Consider the following 22,089-nt stretch of genomic DNA (forward strand, 5'->3'; position numbering starts at 1 on the left):
TACAAATCATATACTTTATATACCTCATATCCTCTTTACTACAAGTAAAACAAAAACATATGTGGGCCATGAGGCAATCAGAAGAGTAATGATTAAAGAAGTGAATTGAGTTCCTCTTCTTCCTCACTCCTTCCAAGCTCACACAAACACCTATCTCTTTAACTAGCTTTCTTCTGCAAACAACATAAATCACCAGGATATAATGAAATATGTAGTAAAAAGAAAGAACTGCATTTCCTTCTCTATTGAGCTGGCACTTTTGCATGGTAGTTAAGTGAGTACTTCATAATGCACTTTTTGAAAAGAGACTTGAACAAAATATTACATAATCATCCCTACTCAGAATTTCTCTATTAGTTGTGAAATGTTTAGAAAGGTACTTTTTGTATAAACCCAAGCTGCCATAGGTGTATTTTGATGCAATCAAATAAGGAGAATGTCTTCTATTTTCATTATTTTATATGATTATAAAATTTTTACAGCTGTGACTTCCAAAAAAAAAATATATATATATGTGGCAGCTGAGAGACAATGTGACAAAGTGCCTGAGCAATAAATAATATTTACACACCCATGAAAACAGAAATGGTCATTTTATTGAAAAATGGTCAGTCTGATAAATTAGTCTTTGATGCTATGTCAGCAATGTCCCAGGCTAAAGTGCTCAGAATGAGCTTAGAAAGGAATCAAACTACTCTTACCGTCCATCAGCACCTCTCCTTGCTCCTTTGAAGATCTCCAGTGTCTTCCTAAAATGTTCACTTCTTTAGTCTTTCATAGTTGAAATAGAAAAACTCCTAGAAAGACACAAATTACGGAAACTGATTTAAGAAGAACTCAAGCGTTGAAAAGACATAAAAAGCAATGACAATGATCAGTAACCATAAATGTCAAAAGGAAAGCCCAAACCCAGATGTCTAACTGGCAAAGTCTTCCAAATATTTAAACGAACTAATTTCTATCCTTCACAAACTTTCCCACAAAACAGGAAGGAACATGTCTCAATGTATTCTATGAGGTATTTCCCAGGTACAATGCTAGATAAAGACATCACGAAAGCTACAGACCAATATTGTTATGAATATCAATGGAAAAAATCCTCAACAAAATAGTTATGCATTGCTTAATGATAGGGAAAATTTCTAAGAGATGAGCAGTTGGGCAATTTTGTCACTGTAAAAACATAGAGTATATTTACACAAACTAAGACTGTCAAGGCATTATGAAGCAGTATAGTCTTATGGGAGCATTGTCAATGCATGCAGTCAGTTATTGACTGGGATGCTGGTATGAGGTGCTTTCAAATCATATCCATAAATATTATCCAGATGGATATCCAGAAATCATATCCAGAAATAATATCCAGATGGATTAAACACATGACAAGTGAAGCTATTCCAGGAATCCAAGACCAGTAACACACTATATCAAGAGAAAACAGGACAAAATTACATGGTGTGAACAGATACAGAACAGCATATGGCAAAATTCAACACACATTTCTGTTAAAAAGATTCAACAGACCAGAAAGAGAGGGAACTTCCTCAACCTTATTAAACACATTTATGAAAAATCCACAGTTAGCATCACACTTGATGGTGAAAGATTGAATGCTTTCCCTCTAAGATCAGGGACAAGATAAGAATGTCTGCTCTTGCTACTTGTATGCAGTATTGTACTGGAGGTTCTAGGCCAGGACAATTGGATAAGAAAATAGAATGAGAGCCATGAAGTTTGGAAAAGGAGAAGTAAAATTGTATATCTACTTGTAGAGAATATGAGCTTCCACATGGGAAATCCTAAGACATCTGCCAAAACTCTATTGAAAAGAATAAACTCAGCAGGGTCGCAGGAGCCAACATTTATATGAAAAAGAGATTGTATTTTGATAGAGTAGCAATCAACCAACTGAGAATGAAATTAAAAATTAACACATAAAGATATGCTTGGGAATACACCTAACAAAAGAAGAGCAAACTGTATACTCTGAAAACTATAGAATGCTGTGAGAATTTAAAGAACATCCAAAAGACGTAAGATCACATATCAATGATTTCATTGATGTGAAATGCACAGAATAGGCAAACCTGTACAGAAAGAAAGTGGACTAGTGGTTCTCCAGGGCTGGGTGGCATGGAGTGGTAGATTTGGGGGTGAGAGGTAAGTGGTGAGGTGCTTATTTTTGCAGTAATAAAAACATCCTAAAATTGGTTTTGGTTATAGCTAGAAAACAAATATATCAAGAGTCATAAATTTTGCCCTCTAATTGGGTGAAAAATCTCAGGAAAGCTATTTAGAAAAAATTAATTAGCAATATAAAATACCTCCTGTCAGAATGGCAATTATCAAGAATATAAGTAACAATACATGTTGACAAGGATATGGGAAAAAAGATTCATTCACATGTTGCTGGTGGGACTGCAAATTGGTGCAACCACTATGGAAAGCAGTGTGGGGATTTCTTAGAAAACAGAATGGAACCAACATTTGAACCAGTTATTCCACTATTCAGTTTATACCCAAAGGACTTAAAATCAGTATATAACAGTGATGCAGTCACATCAATGTTTACAGCAGCTCAATTCACAATAGTCAAGTTATGGAAGTAACCCTGGTGCCCATCAACAGATGAATGGATAAAGGAAATGTGTTATATAGACACACAATGGAATATTAGTCATAAAGAAGGATGAAATTATGGTAGTTGCTGGTAAATGGAAGGAACTGGAGAATATCATGTTAAATGAAATAATCCAATCCCAATAAAACAAAGGCTTAAATGTTCTCTCTGCTTTGTGGATGCTAACCCACAACAAGGGAGGGTGGGGAGGAAAAGAACAGAAGTACATTGGATTAGACAAAGTGGAATAAAGGGAAGGAAAGACAGTAGAATTAATCAGACATAACTTTCTTATCCTTGCATATGAATACATGACCAGGGTAACTCCACAACATGTACAACTACAAGAATAGAATCCTAAATAGAATAAGTTATACTCCATGTATGTACAATATATCAAAATACACTCTACTGTCATGTATATCTAAAGAGACTCGAACATGTATATGACCAGTTTTATAGAATTTGCTATTTTTAACATTAAAATTCATAAGTTCTTATAATGCATTACTTATTCATATTTTATAACTTGCATTTGCTGTGTATCAAAAATGTTATGAGCTTGCTCATATCAATTCTATTCTAATTATATATTTAGTATCCTAAGCAAAATACCTAGGGAAATTATCCTTGCTAATAAATCTTAAATTGTTTTACATTCCTCTTTAAAACATATTTTGTATTTTCTTTTCAATAATATCTATATTTGAGAATGATCAAACTATTCCATACACATGTATGAGTATACCATAGTAAATTTCAAATTTACATAATTCATATTAGAATAATTAAAAAATAATAATAGGGGAAAGATAAGTAAATATTAAGGAAAGGAAGGGAGAGGGGTGGGAAAGGGAAAGTAACCTGGAGCAAATTATATTCTATGCTTGTATGATTGTATAGAAATGAACCTCAATATTGCATCTATAATAAAATGATAAAAAAGAAAAATAAGACATTTCAAAACTTGTTTTCAAATTTAGGTTGTTGTGCAGCTATTTTAAGCTTTATTTTTTTCCTACTTCATTTTCTGCTTTTATTGGTGCATTATAGTTGCACCTAATAGTTTGGATTATTTTTACATGGTCATACATGTAGGAATTTCATTTACTCTACTTAAGACCTTAGTGACCCTTTTCTCCTCCCTCCTCCCTATTCCTCTTTTTCTACTCTACAGAGCTCCATAACTCATTTTGTTAACACACCCAGTTTTTTAAAAAACCCTTTATCTTAGAATTTTAGATATTTTATGTATTGCTGAATTTTTATGCAAATACCAAAGTAACTTCTAGCAAAACTGAGATGTAGGATATTTCTGGCATTCTTGCTTTCTATCCTAGTTAAAGTCTACCTTAAAGACATCTGTATTTTGATGTCTACCTCCATGAATAAGATTGACATATTTTGACCCTATATAGATGGAGTATTCATATAGTACAAAATTTTCTTTGGCTTTTAAAATATATCATAAGATTCACCAGTTTTTATATGTAGAGTTTGCTCTTTTTTATCTCTATGCAGTATTCCATTTCATATAGGTTGTTATTTAATCAGTCTATTGCTGAAGAATGTTTTTGTGATTAGAAGTTTTGGGCTACTGATAAGCTTACTATGAACACTCTTGTTCATGTTTTTTTGGGTGTGTGCAACTCATTTTTCTAGGCATATATTTAGGAGTAGTACTGCTGGGTCATCAGGAAAATGTGTAAAACTTAGTGGATACCACCAGTTTTCCAAGGTAGCTTTCACTAATTTACAGTTTAACTATCAATGTGTGAGTTTTATTCTATAGCTATACTACTTTATCTCCTTGAGTTTTACTTTTCTCTGTGATTAATGCTGCCAACCACCTGTTGGACTGAATTAGGCCCATAAGTTTGAGGTTGTTGGCCTTTTTCTAATATCATTTGCCCACTCTTCAGTCTCCCTCAGTTCTCCATGTCTCCCATCCTATGAATGTCGGTGCCCTCAAACTCAGTTCTTGGCCTACATCACTTCCTTGGTATCTAATTCAGATGTATTTTTGAAGTTATAAATTTCTAATTTTTATATTCTGCTCTCTCCTACATTTCTAATATATTTACTATTTATTCAGAACTTTTCCTTCTCCAACCTTGTAATTGCTCTGCCTTTGTCTCAGAGACTTCCTTATCTTAGTACGTGGCAATTTTATCCTTCTGGTTATTTAAGCCAAAAAAGTTTTCTTAGGCTATTGGTTTTTGCTTGTAAGTAAATCCCATCAGTTCTTTAAAAGCCTGTATTGGGCACAGCTGATTCCACTGTTTGCATTGCTAACTCACTGTAGCAGCCTCTGAGAGTCCCACAGCTTCCACACTGTATGCCTAGCCTGTTTTAAAGTAGCAGTCAGAGAGGTGTTTTTAAAATATACATCAGATCTGTTCTCTACTCGAAAATGTACCAATGGCTTTTAAGTTCACTTAATATAAAAAACTAAGAGGTTCCTCTTGTTGCTGAGTTAGTATTTGCTTTAGTCACTCACTGATTGTAACCCTTTGGGGTTCCTTGCAGTTTCTGGAGCATTTCAGCATTATAGTGTTATTTTTGCCTGTTTGTGTTCTTGAATGGATTTATCCAGCTGTCTGCATGGTTTGCCCTGTAATCTTTTTATTTGTCAATGTTCCTTTATTTATTTTATTTATTTATATACTGACTTACTTATCTGTGGTGCTGAGAATCAAACCCAGTGCCTCACACGTCAGGCAAGCACTCTGCCACTGAGCTACAACCCCAGCCCTTGCTCTGTAATCTTTTGTTTCTCACAAAAGACCTGAAGTTTGTGAGGTCATTCCTCACTGCTCTTTAAAATACTACCTTCATCCTGCACTTTCCTGTTTCACCTTGTATAATTTTTGTAAAAAGTATTTATGGTATCTTATGCTTTGTATTTTATTTGTATTAAAATGTAAGTTCTACATTAAGGGCAGGGATCATTGATTTCGTAAAATGGGGGCACATGGGAAGTGGTCAGTACTTGAATGAATGAGGGAATGAATGCTGGAAAGAGCATGGTATTTGAATTTAAACCATATAAATTGAACAAACTCCCAGCTGGTATTTTTAGTGATGTGAATTTCAACAATTTACTTCAACAGTGTCTCTAAGACTCAATTTCTATAAAATAGAATTTATTCCTCATGACACTATCCTATAATGTAAATAAAATGTTTATGAAGGGCTTATCACAGACATTCAGATATTGACCTGTCCATCTATCCCTTTCCCAAGAAAAACCCAATAGTTTTTTACAATATGATCAGTTTACTTTTGAGAAGTACACATTCCACATTTTCAAAGTTACAGAAAAAAAGAGTTTAAAATCATCATGAATTTTTTCAAGAATTCTTTCTCTTTGCTTGATGTTTACTTCTCAAGCAATTTTAGATAACTGCATCTGCTTTAAGTATGCAAGATTTAAATACCATTTTGCCTGCTAAATTGGGACTGTTCTTTCATTCACTTCTTTTTTTAATCTGAATATCAATAATTTGATTATGATAAAATAAACCTTATTTTAGATGTGAGAAAATATATGTGAAATTACACTTTCAGAATGTTATACCTATTTTCGGTTGTATTTCAGAAATACTTTACATGGAAAATACTAATGTACTTTGTGCTTTTCACACTCTTCTGATTTACTGCTTTTGTACTTTACATTTGGAATATTTTTCCTATGGACTTAAACCACAATTAAAAACTTTTACTTCCTACCTTCAACCTTTGCATTTTCTGAAATGTTTTCAAAATCAATATATCCTAAAATTATAACTTAAAAAATGCAGCAAGAAAGTCCTTATTTTGTAGTAATAGAAGGGGTAAATAAGGACTAAAGTAATGCTATTGACTTATGAACTCTTTACAAAGTCTCTAAGATTATCTATGACAATTGAACACACTGTAAAATAATATTAGATAAAACTTTTATTTTGATTGTGATTTACTTGTGTGTGTTCAAACTAAATGATTAGGTATAATTTACTGCTTGATCAAAATTAACAGAATAAAATAAACTATTTACAACTCAAATTGAAAAATCACTTTCTAAAGAAAAATTCTCTCCTTTGTAATTTTCATAATTCTCCTATGGAGTATAGGCAAAGAATGAAGTGATGTTGTACCACTGATGGTTATTAAAAGCAATAAGGGGATAATTTATTTATTTATTTATTTTTGCGGTACTGGGGATCGAACTCAGTGCCTTGTACTTGCAAGGTAAGCACTCTACCAGCTGAGCTATCTCCCCAGCCCAATAAGGGGATAATTTGAATAAAATGTACATAATTTTAAAACAAATATTAGGGTAATTTTCTCTGAAATGTTAGCTTGCAGATGAAAAGAATCAGCCCAAATCCACATATTGTAATAGCTTTCCTCTTCAAAATTCTACTCTTCCATGTAGATACTTCTTCCATTAATGGTATATGAGTTGGATCCTTTGCCCGTTCATTTTGCAGCTAATATTTAGAATGAAAAAAAAAGAGTTAATATACAAAAAACTGAATATAAGACATCTTTTAAGATCTTAAAAATACGGCCATATTAATTAACTTGATACAGAGGGAGGCAACTCAAGACTCTAATGAAGATTTAAAGTGAACACATCTTGATATACAGTTCTTCATCATCCCATTAATGTAAATTATTAGTTTCACATTAAAAATAAATACTTTCATAGATTATCACATTTTAAACTATGTTTTTAAGTCCTGAGATTAAGTTTCTTTAATTATAACATAAATTTTGTATTTTACCTGTAAGGAGTAACAACTAATAACTATTTCTTTTCATATTAAATATCAACTAATGTCTTAAAAAAGAGTGAGCCATAGATGAAACTGAACAAAAAATTGGAAGAAAAGATGCTTATGCTAGAAATGAAATTCTTTATTTAAATATAATTGCAGAAACACGTCAACAAAAACTGAAGTGGTCATTTTAAAAATAATGTGTGAAAGAAGCCTCATTCAGTGTGGAGGTGGGAAAATAGGGAGACAGGGAGGGAGGCAGAGAGAAATGAGGGCAGAAAGGAGAGAGAAAGGAAAGGAGAAATGGCTGCTGTGTGGGTCAGCAGGAAGAGAATAAGCAGAAACCAAAAGATCCTGGAGACAAAAAGAATCAGGCAGATTTAAAAAGCAATATTTATTAGGAACATCCTGTGTGGAAGTGGTGATATAACTACTTTCAAATCACCAGAAGTAATAACTTCTAAATTCTACAGTGTAAATATTTAACTTAAAAAGCCTGCAAAATTAATTTTAAACTTATAGCAGAAAAACAGACTGCAATGCCAATCTCATCAAGACTGTCATCTTGGTGTAACTTCTAAAAGGCTTCACTCAGCAAGATTCCTTTTTGACACTGATGCTCCATTTACTGAATCCTGAGACAGTTATTCCTTTTTTTTATCCAATTACTTAGAATGACCCTTTCTGACAGCTGTCACTGTGCTGGTTTTAAAGAGAGTGATGTGGTGTTAAAGTCTAGCCTTGACCTCCCCCACCCTCTCTGTTACCTCCACAGATTTACTGTGATAACTTATGTTTCTTTTTTCTTTAAATCTTCTTCAGTTATTATTGGCAAACTTTGAAATATTATAAATTTAACAAGCATAATAATATATTCCAAACCTGGAAGCCATAACAATTCCTAAGTTAAATCCCATTATAATTACTACTTGAAAACTAATCAAAAGAAAAAAAATTTCAATAGCTTGCTCAAAAATTAAGATTTTCCTGCCCAAAGAACTGTATCTGACAATATTATAAACTAATAAATATGTTTTCAAGGCTAGTCCTTACACAGAAATCTATAAATTCTAGATACACAAGGTCACTGAAAAAGAAGGCCTTCTATGTAGCTAAAGAAAGATAAAAATTCTCTTGCCAGGTGCAGTGGTGCACACCTCTAATTCCAGCACCTTGGAGGCTGAGGCAAGAGGATCGAGAGTTCAAAGCCAGCCTCAGCAATGGTGAGGCTATAAGCAACTCAGTGAGACCCTGTCTCTAAATAAAATACAAAACAGGGGTGGGGATGTTGTTCAGTGCTCCAGTGCCCCTGAGCTCAATATCCAGTACCAAAAAAAGATGATAATTCTATTTACAGATACACATTATCAAAATAAAAGTTATAATACCTGATTGCATTATCTATGTTTCAAAGTCAATGAGTCTCTAAATCAATGCTTCTTAATTTACTTCATTTCAGAAAACTCTGATTCTCTCCCCAATTTTATCTTAAGGGCTCCATATGCTTTCCCCACTTATCCATCCCATCTTTGTAACTTTGAACTGGAGAAACCAAATTAATAACCAACCTTGAGGAACGTATGTCTTAGGGAATTCCCTACATTTAGAGCTGATGCTTTGGGCAGGGGTTGTGGCTCAGTGGCAGAGTGCTCACTTGGCACACATGAGGTCCTGGGTTTGATCCTCAGCACCACATAAAAATAAATCAGTAAAATAATGGTATTGTGTCCATCTACAACTGAAAAAATATTTTTAAAAAGCAGAAAAAAAAAAACGAAACTGATGCTTTGTAGGAAATTTCTGTACACAAATCCTTTCAGATTTTCCTTGGATCCCCCTGAAAAATATCACATCAAGTTAAAATAAATTCTTCTAGATAAGTTAGAGATAAATGGAGCAATAATTTTTGTCCTCAGTCACTTCAGGCTCTATCTAGCTTATGCAGAAGAGAGGCCTGACATACAGCAGGCAGTCCTATGTTAGGTGAATGAATAAAGTCAGAACACAACTTCTAAGATGCCTCTTTCACTGTCAAGGAGTTACTTTATCAAAGAATTATAAAATTTATTGCTCATTTCCCCATTTACAATATAATTTCCCCACTATTACTTTGTAGAATTTGCTTCACAACTTTTTTATTCTCACTTTAAAGACTCCTTCTGATTAAATATTATGTTATAGTCAGAATGACAAATTACCTGGGACATGCATAAAGTTTATTTTGAGGAAAATGCCTTTTTTGATAAAATATTAGTGAACACATTGAATTACAGGATGAACCTGTAAAATTTAATATATAACCTAATTTTCACATAATATACATCACAAAATCTTTATGGAAATAAATTTTTTTTTCATTAAATACACATGAAGAACTCAGAAGTGAGTTCCCTAGATGCCTCTAAATGTTTTCCTCTACTATCTTCTCCTTCAACAAAGGTTCCCATTTCAGCAGTTTAGATCTTGGTATGGTCAATTTTCTTTAAATCAACTGTCCATAAAACAAAATATACACTTCTATGTGAATACAAAAGCGGAACCAAAAAGCACCAAACTCTTTAAAAAACACAAGTTAAATTACAAATGAATATAGAGTCTGGCAAATAGAATATTTCATCCACAATTGTATTAACAGAGGTATATATCATTTTGGCCTTTTACAACTACATAGCTACACATAAATAATGTATATATAGAAATTCCTAACTTTAACAATCTAATAATTTGACCTTCATTAATTTTTTAACTGGCTGAACATCATTTTATCTGTTTTTGGTGCAGAGGATTGAACCAAGAGCCTTGTGCATGTACATGGACTCTACCGCCCTAAGCTACCTACTTGGACCCTGGCTGTGCACATTGTAACAAACAAGTATACCATAATTTATCAAATTATTTTCCCAGTATATGACACTTATGGTACAAACAATTTTGGAATAAGCTACTAATGAAGCAGAAATTATTTTGTCCTTGGCACATCTTGCAAGAATGTTTTTCAAAGGTGTGCCACCAGTTTCATTGAGAATATTAGCCTGGTGAACTCTAAGTAGAAAGAGTATCACTGGGGTAACACCTTTTCCCTTGCTGACCAAAAACATGAAAAGGGTGTGCTTCTGTAGTATGAATTTCTTTAATGACCAGAAAAGCTTGTTTGCTGTGTGAATTCCTTCCTTTGGACACTGTCCTTTCCCATTTGTCTCTTTTCCACTACTGCTCTCATCAGAACTGCTCCACTGTCTAGCATCTTTTGTTGTGAAACCTTTGCATAATTACCCTCCCCCCTTTTAATGTTAAACATATACCTTCTGAATTAAGTCTTTTAGTTTGCAAACTTCTTCACTCAGATCTTCAACATTACTAACAAGTTCTTCACAAACTGAAGTAAAGTTCTGGAGAGAAGCCCATTCCAGGACTATCTGTTAATATTTGTCACATTTTAAATAATGGAAACAACTTTTTTCAATTTTATATACATAATGGTCACACAAAATTTCTAAACACTAAATTATATAATTGAGAAGTTTTTTTTTTTTTTTTTTCAGGATAAGTCCTGACACCAAAATAAGTCAATAATTTTATATATATTGTAATTGTATATAAATAATTCAGTAATTTTGTATAAATAGTTGAATCAGCTTGCTAAATGTATTTCCTAAATCTAGGTACATATAACATGGAAATTAATATATGAATAAATGATTCCCATATTAATATTACATAAGATCATAGGAAAACAAATCCATTTAAAATTTTTTATTACAACAAACAGCTAAAACAACTGTGAATAACTAAAAAATAAGTTTGTTTTTGCAGGTCACTTATTTTCTCACTAAAACTTCCTTCACTAAAACAACTTTGCATTCAGACTTTTTTCACTTAATAATTTTGGTAGAATACCTTATGAGGATTTACAGGTAATTCAGTAATGATATTCTGTACAGCTGTAATTAAATGGCCACACTGTTTAATTTCAGAAGAAAGTTGAGGAACCCATCACCACTAAAGAAAGGAAACAAATAAGTAGAAATCACTTAAGATCAATTTACTTCCTTCTACTGGGTTCAATATAAAATCTAGTTATAAAATTAATAGATCCTTTAAAAATGTTTATAGATTAGGTAATATGTATTAGGAACTGAATTAGGCCTTGAACTATACCAATTAAAAAAAGGTGAAAAATAAGTTTTAAATCTTAAGGATCTCATATTTCAAGATGACTGTGGACACACAACTATAACATTGTTACCTGAAGGGACATATGAAGAAAGATAAAAGAACCAATATTTGAATATCTCCTATATGAAGACACCACTAGTTTTTTATATATATTATTTCTTCCAATAACCACTAATGTTAATACTAGTTTATAAGTGAGATCTATAACTGAGTTATTAAAGGATTTTAAACAAGAAAGTATAAAATCAGTCTTTTGTAGAAGAAAGTTTATTAGGAGAGGGATGTGGCTTAGAGGAACACAAAAACAAAAGTAGAGAGAATCACTGGAGACTAATAGAAAGATGCATCAAAGAGATGATGAAGCTTAAACTAAGGATCTGACAGTCTCATTGGAAGGAGGCGGTTGAGTGATAGTTTAAGAAACTTCTAGGATAATATATTCAAAAATCTCATGATAGATTGCAAGCAAAATAAGAGGAAGAATCTGGAATGATTCTGTTATTTGCTTCCCATTAAAAGTGGTGCCAAGCAGAGAACTGAATTTGGGGAAGGGTGGCGAGGAGAATAGGGGATGGAAAGAAAACACCATGGCATAATAATTAAGAACACAGACTCTTGCATCAAGACTCAAGCTCAGTTTGGAATCAACTTCCACACTTTCACACTTACTAGCTTTATGATCCCACAGAAGCCTAATCTTGAGCCAAATGTTTCCATATCTCTAGAATGGTGACAACAGGACTTTCAGAAAGACTGCAGGAGGCAATATAAAGCATTTTGTCTTCAAAACAGCTGGCATTCAAGCAGAGTTAATCATGGTAATGACTGCAATTAGGATGAGAGGCAGGTGGCAACCACTAATAAATAGTAGATGATGCAGTTCTTACAAAGATATTTATTCTGAGACCTACAGACTCCTGAGTTTGCATACAATTCAGAGGTTCAGTGAGTTCCATGGGAAAAAAAATTACATTTTTATTTTCACTAACCATTAACTGGAATTCAGCCTTTCTTGTGAACATAATAACAAATCACAAGAATAATTAGAAATGTCTGTGATTTGGTCAACATTAGAAATCAAAATTATGGTCACAAAGATCACAGAGAAAAAGGGCATGCTGTGAAGAGAGGGGAATTGATTAAGGTGGAACAAAAAAGACATTAAAGGAAAAGTAGCTTCAGAAGTAGAAGAAAATAAGGAGTTAAAAGGTGCTATGAATTACAATACAGGAGATGATTTCAAGACAAAAAGGTCAAGCACATTAAATAAGGTAACTACCAATTTTGGCTAAGAGAAGATGCTATTGACCAGATTATTTTCAGTAACACAAACTAATTTACAGTGAAAAGTACCAAGAAACACAACTCAATAATTAAATAAACAAAGGATGTGAACAGCTAATTCAGAGAAAAAGAAACAAAAACTGAAATGATAATAAATATGGAAATACAAAATTCTAGCAAAATGACAAGAATTAAGTAGATTATTAACATCAAGAGTTGACAAGTTCATGAAATAACCTTAGTGGAGAAGGCTTGAATAGTATCTACTAAAATAAAAATGTACACAAAATGTACTACAGAACCAAATGATACTTTTAAATCCAAACAGAAATTCTTAGATGTAGAATTATTTCATTGTAGAGCATATAAAGTCTCTTTTACACCATTTCTAGGAGGATAGGTTATCAAAAGCAAGCAAGGTCAGTCTTAAGTAAAATTAATAGGAAACTTTAAGACCCCTTTCAAGAAAGTATATAACATTTTAATTTAAGAAAAGTCTTATCAGTTGGCTTGAAAAAATTAGGTTGGAAATATTGTTTATAAAATATAAATTTTATGAACATAATATGCATATATATATGTCACTGAATGAAAAAGATCTTATAGTTGCTTTTGATAAGCAAATTGATAATAAAAAATTATACTTAGGAAAAGAAAGTATTTATAAAAGCATTTTCAAAATACATGTAATTTTTTATTCCATTTCCTTTCTGATCTTTATAGAAAGGACGGAACTTAAAGAATATAAGACATTATTGCTACCCAAGCAATAGCACCAATTAATTGTATTTTTGTTTCCATGTGATATATATATATATATATATACTTATAACAGATATTAGTGCTCTTTAAATATGCAAATTTTGTTTATTACCAATTAAAAATAATAACTACTCAACAAATAATTCATTAATGTGAAATATATTTCATGAACTCAAGGAAATTATGATCCATTCAGAATTGCCACTGGAAATACCAAATGATATCATTTATGTAATTTTAGTAGATGATTCACAGATATACATGTGGAATATTAATTTATCAGCTCTTATTCTAAAAACAGAAAGGGACTTAGTCAAATAAGCAAATATTATTAGCAAAATCACAGTTTTAATCAACATAAAGAAAATATAGACCTTTCTTTCGACATTATTTTCAGAGCTACTGAGTACAGACAGTCCAATCATACAAAACAAACTCTTCAGAGTACCATTTTTATCATATACATGTGAATGGTGCCTCCCCATCAAAACCACATTATGTAACCTACAGAACTTTGTATGACAGCCCTAATAATTTTGCACCTATTTATTCAAAATAAGCAAATACAACAAAGGTATGGCTTATTTAGTCAAATTAGCTGTGTTTGTGTGTGTGTGTGTGTGTGTGTGTATTTTAACTAAGCTAACTATAACCAGGCCCATCCTTGTCAGAGGATTATACCTTAGGTACTGATAACATGAGGCTTGGTCATGTGACTTGCTTTGTCAAATAAAATATGATTGGAAGTCACCGTGTGACTTTTGAACACAAGCTTAAAAAGTCACCAACTAGCCTACTGGTTGTGCTGCTTGACTAGTGTATTTCATTTTTTCCTTTGCCATAAAAAGAAGTTATCACAGACTGGGACTGTTCCTTTTGCCTGTTCTCATCTAACAATGTGGAGAGCTACCACAGCTGATCAATAATATCCAAGAAATAAACTTCACTATTAGAACTGACAGAGATTTAAAAATTATTTATTATAACACAATGTAGCAGACTAATATAATACTCCATATTTAAAACTGAAGTCAAGCATTAAGATAAAACTTAAAATCTATAATAAAAGCATTATATTTAGATACTATGAAGTCACTGTAGAATTTCTGAAAATAATTCCAGCATCAACAGTTTTACCACCCCAAAATAACTACTATTAATAACTAAAATAATGAAAATATTCTACTGTAATATTTTCTTATAATACACATTTTATTCCAGTATTTTTGTTAGGAATGAACACAAATGACATTATACTTCACCTGTTATTTTACATTGTACTTTTTATGCTTATTCTGAGCATGTTTCCATGACACGAAGGTTCAAAATAATCTTGACAAAAAAAAAATTATACTAATGTAATCTAATTCAACCATTTTATTGGATGTTACATATTTAGTTTTAATATTTTTATTTTTTCTAATTAGTATACATGACAGAATGCATTTTGACATATCATACATAAATGGAGTATAACTTCTCATTTTTCTGGTTGTATATGATGTAGAATTATACTGGATGTGTAATCATGCATACAAATAGGGTCATAATGTCTGATTCATTCTATTATCCTTCCTAACCCTGTACTACCTCCCCACCCTTCACTCCTTAGAATGTTTATAAACAATAGAGGTGAATAATACATTACATGCAACATTTTGTATCTATAAATTTTTCTTTTTTGAGAAAGACCAGTTTCTCCATAATCTTTTTTTTTATTTTATTGTAAACAAATGGGATACATGTTGCCTCTCTGTTTGTACATGGCGCAAAGGCATACCATTTGTGTAATCATAAATCCACATACAGTAATGTTGTTCTCCATAATCTTAACTGTGAGAAACTTGACACATTCTAGTAGATTTCAGGTAGCTCAGAGCTAAGAGAAATTATCTGGGCAGAAATTGATAAAAATTTCAGACATGAATGATAGTTCATTGTTTCTGTTCAAAATATCTCAAAGTTGCTGTGGAATGTCAACTTTTAAAAACTGACCTTTTTATTCTACAAATCTACTAAAGTAGAAAAAAAGTAAATGAAGTAAGCATATATATTCTTGGAACAGAAATTATTGTAAAAATTTTTACACATACAAGAAAAGCATCTTAAAATAAATCAATAGCTAAATTGTTGAAGTTACTTTACCAAGAGATTATCATCAATCAATTCAACTTTTCCTGCTGTTATACTTAATGACAAATTTTATTTTTTAAAAATGACATTGAACAACTGGGAAGTACGTTTTCATAACAGCATGAAAAACAAGTCTTTGATTTAATAACAAGGGCAAATTCCTGGAATATATGTCTGCTAGTTTTATTTTCTTTTAATTCAGCAGTTTTAATAAGTGACCCATTCAGAATTCTGCACATTCTAAAAGTCTATTAAATCCCACAAAGAAACTTCATACTGGCAACCTTGACAGTATACAAATAATATCAAAAAATTTAATTTGCAAGTCAGTTTGTAGAACTTGGCATACTTCACAGAAACAATAATAAAAAATGTAAACAAAATGAACAAATATATTCAAAGTTCATTGATTTTAAAGTCTTCTCAAATGATATTCTTCACAATGTATTTAAAAGAAGGGGAAATGCCTATAAGGTAAACTTCATAATAAAGTTTTAAAGAAATCTGGTAATATACATTATTCCTTGGAAGACTTCTCTAAATTTTAAAATGGTATGGAAATCCATTTGTTTATAACAGTTACAATGTTAGCTTTAGAAAAGCTGCCCTGGTGATGATACTATTAAATTTTTGAGTATTACATTTTATAGAATACTGCAATTCACTGGCTATTTATTCAATAAAATTTGTCTGTACAGTTATATCCCCGGCAATGAAGAATGAAACTAACATATACATCTAGTTCTTCTGGTCATTCTGATGTGACCAGGTATGGAATCACTACTGTAAATCATGGTAACTAATCCCCATATGTTTTCAAATACCATATGTAGAAACCACATATCGACTGACATTTCTGGTACTTTAACCTTAAATATACAATCCTCATTTATAACATTATTTCTGGGGAGAAAAGAAAAATGGAATATGTTGAAATAAAAAAAATAGTACTTGGCAGTGGAAAAATGTACTATTTTAAAGAATCAAATGAAATTCTTCAAATACATTTAAGAGATGAGGAAATGTCATAATAATTATGTTTCTCATTTATTATTTGTTCTAATTAGTTGTATATGACAGTAGAATACAATTTTACATTTAGATAGCTCATACATAAATGGAGTGTAATTTCTCATCTTTCTGATTATACATATTGTAGGATCACATCAGCCATGTAGTCATATATGTACATGAGGTAATAATGTCTGTTTCAGTCTACTATCCTTCCTACCTCCATACCCCTTCCTCTCCCCCTCCCTTCAATACCTTCTACATAATATACAGAAACTGAATTCTTCCCTATCACCCCCAACATTGTGAATTAGCATCTGCATATCAGAGAAAATTTTGTGCCTTCAGGTTTTTTGTGTTTGGCTTATTTTGTTAGCATGATATTCTCTAACTCCATCCATTTACCAGCAAATGCCAGATTTTCATTCTTCTTTAAAGCCAAGTAATATTCCATTTTATGTATGTTGTTTCCATACTTTAGCTGTGGTGAATTGAGATGCTATAAATACTGATGTGAGTGTGTCACTGTAGTATGTTGATTTTTCAGTCCTTTGGGTAGAAACCAAGAAGTGGAATAATTGAGTCAAATGATGGTCCCATTCCAAGTTTCTGAGGAATCTCTATACTGATTTCCACAGTGGTTGCACAATTTTGCATTCTCAACTGCAATGTATGAATGTTATCTTTTTCCTCACATCCTCAGCACTTATTCTTGATAAATGCCATTCTGACTTAAGTGAAATAAAATCTTAGAGGAGTTTTGATTTTCATTTATCTAACTGCTAGAGATTTTCAACATTTTTTCATATGTCTGTTGATCAACTGGATATCTTCTGTGAAGTATCTGTTCAGTTTCTTATCCCATTTATTGATTGGGTTATTTGGTTTTTTGGTGTTAAGTTTTTAAAAATTCTTTGTACCTCCTGGAGATTAATGCTTTATCTGAAGTGCATGTGATAGACTTTCTCCCACTCTGTAGGCTCTCACTTCACATTTATTGATTGTTTATTTTCCTGAGAAGAATCTTTTTAGTTTGAGTCCATCCCACGTATTGATTCTTGATTTAGCTTCTTGTACTTTAGGAGTCTTGTTAAGGAAGTCAGATCCAGGCTGTCATGGTGAAGATTTGGGTCTATTTATAGGGAACTCGTAGGGCTTTATGTAGGTTTGTGGTATGGACAGGGGATTCTGGGAATTGAACTTGGGGCTTTCTACAAGCTAGGCAAGCACTCTACAGTGAAGTTATACAGTATATCCCCAGGTTTTTTAAAATTTTAGTTTAGGTCATGGTCTCACAAAGTTATGTACACTGGCACACAACCTGTTATCCCCCTATCTCAGTCTACCAGCAGCTGGGATTTACAGACTTGTATAATTACGCCTAGCTACTGACAGACACTTTTAAGTGTTCTAGAGGTAAAAATCTGTATTTTTCCTCTGCACAGACATTATTCCTAAATTTGGTGTCTGTAATAATGGTTATTATTTATTTTTTTGGTACTGAAGATTGAATCCAGGGTAGTTCTACTACTGAGCTACATCCCAAGCCCTTTCTATTTTGAGACAGGGTCTCCCTAACTTGCTTAGTGCCTCACCAAATTTTAGGAGGTTAGCCTCAAATTTGTGTTCTTCCTGCATTAGCCTCTGGGTCACCAGGATAATAATGGTTACTTTTTGAGTCAAATGAAACCAAAGGGAGAAGGGGATAATAATTTTCTGATTATTAAAAAAACAAACAGGAAAAAATGAGTTATGAGGCGCATACATAATTAAAAGACACTGTTACCATGTACAATGAGAAGCAGAAAATGAGGGGAAACATAGTTGGTAAGAAAACTCCAAATAGTGAAGAAAGATATGATAAAAAAGAAAATCTCATAGTTTAATTATCAGGTAGTATTGCTAAGTAGGAGAAGCTCACAATTACTTGGTAGAAGAAAAACAATTTTTATGGGTAATTCAGGATTCCAAAATCAAGGTGTTTTACTATAGGAAATGTCTACATACAAAATTTTTTTACAAAAATTACTAAGTATACAATCATAATCTAAAGCAAAAGAAGTCTTAGGGGTTTTCTTCTTTTAAAATATTTTTCTACTTAGTTATACATAACAGTAGAATGCATTTATGTATTTTGATAAATCATACATAAATTAAGTATAATTTCTCATTTATCTGATTGTAAATATTGTAGGATCATGTGATATATATATATGCATACGTGATGGATTTTCTATTCTATGTTAAATCCTTCTATAAGCAAATACCCTCCAGATGTATTATGTACAATGAAATTATTACCTTATTTATTCTTGATATCATATTTCTTTTAATTTGTTCTAACAGTGCTAGCTTTTCATGGTTAGGCATGTGACACTGTGAAGATAAAATTAGCAATCCACTAAAACTTTGGTGATTCTTCAGGTGCATTTAGTTATATCTAACCCATCCTGTAGTAATACAATTAATTTTGAAATTTTCATTTATTCCTACTAAATACGATCCTATTAAGTTTGGAGGAATTTGCTTCAACATGCCAACAGACCACAGAAGAATCTGTGTAACAATGTCAACTGACAGAAAAAGCATTGATAAAATTCAACAAATATTCATGATAAAAATTTTAGAACAATACGAACAGAGCTGAATATTCTGTCTCATAATAGTCTCTACAAAAATTCCTATATAGCTAAAATCATGGTTGGTAGTAAAAAAAAAAATGGAGTGATTTTCCCTTAAGAATGAAAACAAGACAAGAATGCCATTATTCACCTCTCTTATTCAACAAAATACTGAAATTTCTGTCCACTGTAATAAAGCAAGAAAAAGAAATAAAAGGCACAAAGATTGGAAAGAAAGAAATTATCAGATTTCTCTGCAGATCACACTATTTCTATAGAAAATCTAAAAGAACCTAGAAAAAAGCCCTCCTAGATCTAGTGAACTTGGCAAAACTTAAATATTCACAATCAGAGGATAGAAATAAATTGCATGTGGAAACTCAATAAAAAACTCAATACCACTAAGAATGCTCTAAAGATAATGAAAGGCTTAAATTCTGTATATAGTTAGATTTATGCAATAAAAATTACAAAATGATGATTAAAAGAAAACCTTGAACTTGTAGCAATATCTATGTTCATGAATTTACTAGACTTAACATAGTTAAGAGGTCAATTTTGCATAGGATTAGTGCTATTACTATAAAAATCTCAGAAAAGTTTTTTGTATACATACAATAGCTTAATTTAAAATATATATGAAAAGGAAAAGGATCCAGGATAGCTAAGACAATTTTGGGAAAGAATAAAATGATAGGGATAATTTTTCCTGATGTTAAGTCTGTCCATATACAGTTAGAATAATCATGACAGTATGGTAAAAATTGAACATTGCTAACTGGAAAATCTGAAATCTTAATCAAATTTCTGAGCACTTTGGATTTTAGATTAGGGAAGCTCAACAGGTAGCATCTATGCAAATATTCTTAAATCCAAAAACACTTCAAAATATCTGTAATATTTCTGATTCCAAGCATTTCAGGTAAGGGTATATAGTCAATGTATACTTACAGAGAAACAGACACCTGAAGAACCTGGAATAGAGAACCCAGAAGACTCTACACAAATATGTCCAATTAAGTTTTAACAAATAATGAAAACCAATTCTGCAGAAGGAATAACCTTTTTAATAAACAGTGCTAAAACAATTGGACATCCAGAGCCCCCAAATGAACTTCAGCCTGTACCATACAGTCACAAAAATGAACTGAAAATGTACCATGGACTTAAAAAAACATTAAGAATCTAATTTTTTTAAACTTGACAATAGAAGTAGGATCTATAAGAGGGAAATGCTAGCCCTGAAGATTAAAAGTTTTGCTCTATGCAAGACCCCATCAAGATGAAAATAAAAATTACAGACTAAAAAAAATTAGCACAAATCCAACAAAAGACTTGAATTTAGACAACTTCCCAATATCAGTGTTAGAAAAAAATACATACAAAATAAAATGGGCAAGAGACAGAGACATTTCACCAGAAAGGATACACAGATACCAAATAAGACACGAAAAGATATTCAACAACTTTATCCTTTAGATAAATGCAAATAAAATCAAAATGATCCATCACTACGCACCTGTAGAAATGGCTAAAAATAATTAGTGCTTAAACCAAATGCTGATGAGTATGCAGAGAAACTGGATCACTAACATATAGTTGGGTGAACATAAGACAATACTGACATTTTGGAAAAATGGGGACTAGTTAATAAAAACAAAACAACTAAAGTGTAGCTCCCATGTAACCTTTAAAATGCTCTCCTGAACATTTTTACCAAGAGAAATGAAAACTTACTTTAGAAAAGAATCTTATTCTGTCGCCATGTACAAACAGAGAAGCAACATGTATCCCATTTGTTTACAATAAAAAAATAAATAAATAAAAAGACATAATGTGAAATAAAAAAAAGAAAAGAATCTTATTCACAGCAGTTTAATTTGGAATAATCAGATTTTAAAATCTACTTAAAAGTCCGCCAATGGGTAAATGATTACAATGTGGTTAAAACATACCATGGAATACTAGTCATCCACAAAAAGGAATAAAGTATTGTACTGATACATGCAACTACATTGACTAAACTTAACAATGATTGCAAAGTCAATTTCTAGGAGACATTTACTGCATGATTCTATTTATATAACATTCATGAAATAATATTATAAAGATGAAGAACAAATTATCATTTGCTAGGGATTAAAATAGGGAAAGGGATGAGTACGGCTATAATCGGGTTGCATGAGGAATCTAGTGGTACATAAATATTAAAAGTGTTGAGAGTGGTTACATGAAACTATACATGATATAATTACATAGACTTAAATATACACACAAATGAATGCATGCATAACTGGTAAAATACAAGTAGATTGTCAGGTTTGGATATTATACTACAGTTATGTAAGATAAGAACACTGGGTCAAACTGCATGAAGGATGCATGGGACCTCCCTTTTTATCTCTGAAATATCATGTGCATCTACAAGTATTTTAAAATAGAAAGTTAAAAAAATTCACTTCTCTATAAGTTATTAATAAAATGAAATAGACTTTGGATTGTTAGTAATCAGTGCTTAACAACTTTATATTACTGGAAATAAAATTTATATCTTGATAACAAAATATCTCACACAATAAAGGCTGAAAATATAGCTAAGAGCATATGAGAAATGCTTTCTTATTAAGAGAAAATATTACTACTCTAATTTTTTTTCTGTTTGACATCTAAAATAATTTAAAGAGTGTAAGAACTATACTTGGAAAAGCATGGTCTC

The sequence above is a fragment of the Sciurus vulgaris genome (genome assembly GCF_902686455.1).
Source record: "Sciurus vulgaris genome assembly, contig: HiC_scaffold_272_arrow_ctg1, whole genome shotgun sequence".
NCBI classification, from domain to species: domain Eukaryota; kingdom Metazoa; phylum Chordata; class Mammalia; order Rodentia; family Sciuridae; genus Sciurus; species Sciurus vulgaris.